The sequence below is a fragment of the Pavona decussata genome, unplaced genomic scaffold, assembly GCF_977016875.1.
Source record: "Pavona decussata unplaced genomic scaffold, jaPavDecu1.1 SCAFFOLD_6, whole genome shotgun sequence".
Lineage (NCBI taxonomy): Eukaryota > Metazoa > Cnidaria > Anthozoa > Scleractinia > Agariciidae > Pavona > Pavona decussata.
In genome coordinates, this window is record NW_028145430.1 from 831648 (window position 1) to 837500 (window position 5853).

The window sequence follows — 5853 nt, forward strand, 5'->3', positions numbered from 1 at the left end:
AAAAAAAGTTCCGAGACAATCTTTCGTGTGACACATGACGTTGGCATGGTAACCAATTAATTTTTTGCTTAGGATGTCAGCCCAAATGTAGAGTCGCACTTGGGCCTAATTGCTCAACACGGCCCGAGCTTAACCCAGTTTCTGCAGCATGACTTACTAAAGTATTACTACCGCAACCACCCTCCCCACCCACCCTCCCAGATGGGATACTCAGCAGTATGTTATCGGTGCCCATTAATATACTTGAGAAAAGAGAGCCTGTGTCTAAATTTACAACAGCCAGTTAATTAGTCTGAGGTTAATCCGTTGTTGAAGCAAGTATACGTACCACATACCGGATATGAATGTCCTAGGGGGAAAAGGAACTAATAATTACATGTATACCTCCTCCGTTGAATTGAACCAGGAACGTAAATAAACCGTGAAATAACATTGTAATATACAAAATTATAATTTTTCTACATTAATCTACAACAATCTGGTCATGTTGTCCTTCAGCAGCATGGTTAAAAATATATACAACTGTTCAATTGAGGCCTTAAACTGCTTTTTAAAAGAAAAATAGTAATCGTTGTATCTAAATGTATTTTATCGTATAAAAGACACCTGAATTTCGCTTTATTCCGGAAAATGTTTCCTTAAGGGTAAGCAAATTTCTTGCGGAGGGTGGGGGTACTCCTTATAATGAAATACTGTATACAACAATCAGTAAATTGCAAAGTGAAAACAACGATATTTAGGCGTTATTAACGAAGGTAGAATTCTAAGAATATATTGAATTTAAGCAAGTGATCGTTTCCGATGTATTGGTCTATAGTCCATGAACTGATTAAGCCAATTGGAATACATCACGGTGAAGGTCTAATTAGTACCTATTGCATCATTTAAGGAAATGAAAAAAAGTAAGTAAAAGGTTTTCAAACTCCTCCTCCTCACGCCGACAATCAGTTTCAATGTTTTCCGTTCGACGAGTGAGAGCAACGATTCTCTTGTCAAGATTTTCTACTCTCTCTTTGGTACACTGATAAATTCTCTCTGTATTTAAAAAAAGGTTCTGCGTCCGAGTGGCACATGTTAACGATCATTGATTCATCGCAATATAGCTTGAAACTATTTCCCCTTTGACCTTTTTGAAACATCTCAATGAAACGTTTGCTGATAAACGTTGCCATTTCTAAATCCTCCGCACTTTCTTCAGCCTGCGTTTTGGCGTCCGTATACGACTCGTTCAGAACAGATACTAGCATGTTCATAAGGACAATAGTCATTGTTATATTGTATGTAAAAGCAAAGGTGGGTCCAAGAAACGGGTGCTGACGTCTCAAATCATCTATTGGGACAGCTCTGCCTAAAAGAAATTCAAACTGGGAGATGACTGCTTTCACATAGCTGGAGTATTCAAGGGCTTCATGACCAAAAAACTGCTTCCCTGCTATCACAAAAGCATTGAACATTATCAGAAAGAAAACTATATACGACAGTTGATAACCCACTGACTGTCGGAAAGATGAAAACAGAAAAATCACATACGGGTTGAAACGGATCAAGTTTAAAAGCTTAACTGTCACCATAAAAATGGCAACAGCGATTGCGGCGTTTTCCCAATTAGCCCAGTCTAGGGCTTCGTGAAAATGTAAAATTTCATATGGATTGGCTTGAATGGCTTTGACGCTCTTCAAAATATTCTTGGATCTGATCATGTAAAACGTTACTGACAACACCGAGAAGATGATCATTAAGAAATCAACCATATTCCACACTGACTTGAAAAACCGGAGCCGCTGTCTGTAAAGGTGGATCAGCATCACAATCAAGTAATAAAGCACCATGGCCATGAAAAGAAATTGACAAACGAGGTAAAACATTACAGCTCCTGACTCTGTGCTGTACAACTCGAGTGTGCCAACCCTTCTGGAAGTGTAAGCAACACCTGTTGCCATCGCTTCGTAAAAATATGTTGCGATGCTCAAAAGATTTGTGTTTGCATTAAACACGGCGAACTCTAATATCACTGCTCGTGTCTGATGATCAACCCATCCATAACCGAAAGTCTCGTCGAGGACACCTTGGGCTGTACCTTCGTCATAACCCATTACGGCAACATAGCCCCCACCTTCATAGGAATTGTATGTGCCTTTAATTGGATCATTGTCAATTTTTTCAGCAGTTTGGTACTGCCAAGGTTTCGGGCAGAGTTTCAGAGCCTTTGGCCATGAAGTATTGAGGGGAGGTGGTTTCCATCCGGGAAGACTCAATGGCGTAGTGTCCTCCCTTTCATTGGAATAATCGTAATAGCAATACGAGGTGAAGCGAAGGGGAGACTCACAGGAACCTAAAAATTATAAATGCTATAAGTAGAATCTAAAATGAGAAAAAAACATGGGATAGTATAAAAAAATAGCAAAATAATATGGAAGTGGGCATATGCATATCTGTTATTTTTCTATTAATATTCTTAAAAAAGCACACTCAAAGAGTGATTTATAGAAGGGCAAATCAACAATTTGAAAACGATATGTTGAAAATGTTGAATAAGGATTGAATTCGTTTACTATGAGTACTGTTTGATAAAAGCTGGGTCATTATGATTTTAATGGCAAATGCATTGTTCCTAGCAGCTGAGAATACATGTATGTTTCTAAAGGCCTTCCAGTTATTGATGTATCATGCATACGCGGACAAATTCAAAGTAATCATAATTACTTAATCCACGTAAACTTTTCATGGGATTGAACAGGTACTTCAGACGACATACCAAGAAGAAATAGGTCCACAGAAGCCGTTTTATTTTTTTTATTTTTTATTTTTTTTTTTAACCAGGCTGTTGAACCGAATAGCTGGCTGCATTATTATGTATAGTTTAAACCAGTTGAACATTGTAATATGTATATCAAAAACCGGTTTTCTAACGCGCGTTGTGAGCTTCTTTCCGTTTTTCCTGTTTGTTTTCTTTGTTAGTCTTTAGAGAAGTTAAGTTGAATAATTTATCTGTTGTTAAATGTTTATTTTTACCCTTTGTTTTTTTCTTGAATATATTAGTTACACTCACTCTTTTGTATTCTCAGTTGTCTCATCCATGGCATCCCGATCATTATCGACATCTTATTCTCAACATACGCGTCCTCTTCATCTTTGATCCCATTGTACCATGGCTGGCTGTAAATGTTTGGAAGAAATTCGTACCTCATCCACCCCCATAGCCCTTGTCTGTCGTTTATCTAAAATAGAGCATTTGACGCTTATTAGTGACACTCGTTTTATTTTGGAATATGAAAAGTTGCCCGACTAGATGCATTATCTTTCATTCTGTTCCGTTCTGCCCCTCCAATTATTTTTCCGCGCGGGTTTTGATTGTTAGTGATTTTGTGGTGTGTATTTGGAAGAATTTCAGCTTTTCTACAGTTATAGAGTTGTTCTGAAGACTTCGGTGAGGTTTCGTTTACATACATGTTGCTTATCTTCTCTCTTCATGAGATAATGAAAACATAATTTCGTTACGAACACCAGTGAAAATGTCTCACTGGAGTCGAAGAAATGAAAAAATGATGTATGGAACTGACAAGACTTTATTATTATTATTATTATTATTATTATTATTATTATTATTATTATTATTATTATTATTATTATTATTATTATTATTTTAATATTTGAGCAAATGGCATGAAACCCCACGACTTTTTCAGACATGTTTAAGGAAACAATTTGTTGTGCTCAGTTGGTCTTCATGGAATTTGACGTCACTTAATAGCAAGCAGTTATTGACAGGTAGGTTTCTCAGAAAATTGGATATTCCTGTTTTAAAAGATGAAAAGACTTTAGTTTTCTTACATTAACGTTACTTTATGTTTTCTTATGATGAGATCCCTTATGTTCATACGTATTCTCGTCAGGTTCCGTCAACTTATTGAGGAAAGATTGCTATGAACCTCTCTACCCCGTAATATTAATGAGCACTTTCTTACCAGATCAAACTTCGGAAATGGAGTTAGCATTGTACTGGTCATCATAAAGCGATAGCTGTTCTTGTTGCCGTAACAAACCATTGCCAAGAAAAACACAAATATGAGATGGATGACTATATCTCTCATCATGCCTGTCAACTTGACCTCTTTCTTGGTTCTTTCACGTGCCGCCTCCAGCCTCGATCTTTTAAACCTTTCTTTTGGATTATCAACCAGAAAATCAATGTCGCTCTCGTGTACTTCACCTCCTTCGCTCTCTACACTAGAATGAGACTGTTTCTTTGTCCTTGTCAAAAGCAATGAAACTGCAACAACAGCCACCATAACCTTCGTTGGTTGTACAACGAAAATATCTTGACTATTTGAGATCAAAATGGAGGACAGCCACTGCTCAGCAACCTCTTTGCCCCACATTAAGCTGTAAAATAAAGTGAAGGCTGCTGCAGTCAGCGTTGTGACAAAGCAGAGAAACCAGGCAATGTATACACAAAAGTGAGGCAACATGCAGCCATCGTCCCTCATTTGATCCACCAGACATTGGGCGTGGTAAATTTCTTTATATTTGTCTCTTTTCTGGCTTCTTGGTTTGCTCGACTTGAACAGGAAGACGATAATGATATTAACAGGTGCAACTATCAGTCCACTTTGTACTCCAACGATAATTTGTCTAAGAGAAAACTTGAATGGTCCAACTTGAATCGCTCCTTCTGATTCTCCACCAATGTTATAAAACATAGCATTTGCAATCATGGCGCTGAACAGAACTGACAGACAACAAGAAGCTCTTTGTACGCGTGTGAATGTGCTGCTTGTAGCCTTGCCAAAAACAGACATCCATAAGTGGCTGTCGGCGAGTTTTCTTCCAAAACGCGAGCGGACTTCATTTGAAAAGGTGACAGCGCTTTTGTTGTCTACGGTCACTTCTATTAGGCCATCTTCCTTTTCAACAGCAAGCCATCGATTTACAGGAAATGTCCATTGTTCCTCTGTCTGTCTGTCTCTGATTGTTACCGTTTCTACAAACCAAGAAGGATTCTCCCCAGAATTGTCATGCTCTAAAGTTATTTCTTTTAAAGCTCCCAGCGATTGAGTAGTGATCAGAACAAATCCATTTATACTTCCCCGTGCAAATATGTCACATGACTCCCCTTTACTTCGAAGTGGAACGTGGCTGTAATCAGCAATTTCGCCTGTTATACTGATCGTTACATTAGCGGTTGTTCCTGAGTTTTTCCAAACACCAGTACTAATGGCAATGTCGTAGTAATAGATTCCATTTTCAACTAGGGCCACAAGCTTTGGAAGACACATCTGGGGGACAATAATACGAACGAAGTTAGGATAAGACAAATATAAATAATGATGAGAAATAAATTATTCCTACTTCCCGATAGTAATTCGTTTTGTATAGGAAATTGGCAAGAAAGGTATTAGCCATTCCAGATAATATGATCATAACTATGTGAGTGAAATACATTTGAACCAATCGGTTTCAATTTTCCAGTCGAAAGCTGCATGGGTATTTTCCCCTTTTTATCGTTATTTTTTTCTAAAGGAGACTCGTATTTTCTATGTCACTCAAATTTAAATTTAACACAAAAATGATCCTATGGAAAAACTGCTCCAAATTTCAATGTTAACACAGAGGGCCGAAATGAGCAAATCCTATTTCCATTAAATTCTAAGTCATGGTCTTCTCAGGTTCGCTGAAGTAGATTTCTCGATCCCAAAATGCATTCAAGAAAAGTATAGCTTGAGTTCTGAATAGAAGAGGATAGATATTAGCTCTGGTACTTTAACCAACCTTGTTTTCATCTCTTTTGTCAGCTCTCCTGGCGAAGAAAACCACGACGACGTAGAAGAGGAACGCACAGCAAATAGTCACTAA

General features: G+C 37.8%; 1 pseudogene across 1 annotated transcript in view; it reads right to left on the reverse strand.

Annotated features, from left to right (window-relative positions):
• Positions 1–226: 226 nt before the first annotated feature.
• LOC146489052 (polycystin family receptor for egg jelly-like) overlaps positions 227–5853 on the reverse strand; it is a 23567-nt pseudogene continuing 17940 nt past the window's right edge. The window contains exons 18-21 of the transcript XR_014864836.1: positions 5770–5853; positions 3966–5276; positions 3050–3218; positions 227–2332 (exon numbers count right to left, since the gene is read on the reverse strand). The exon at positions 5770–5853 is cut by the window's right edge and continues 153 nt beyond it. The product of XR_014864836.1 is annotated as a polycystin family receptor for egg jelly-like (transcript). The remainder of the gene's footprint in view (positions 2333–3049; positions 3219–3965; positions 5277–5769) is intronic.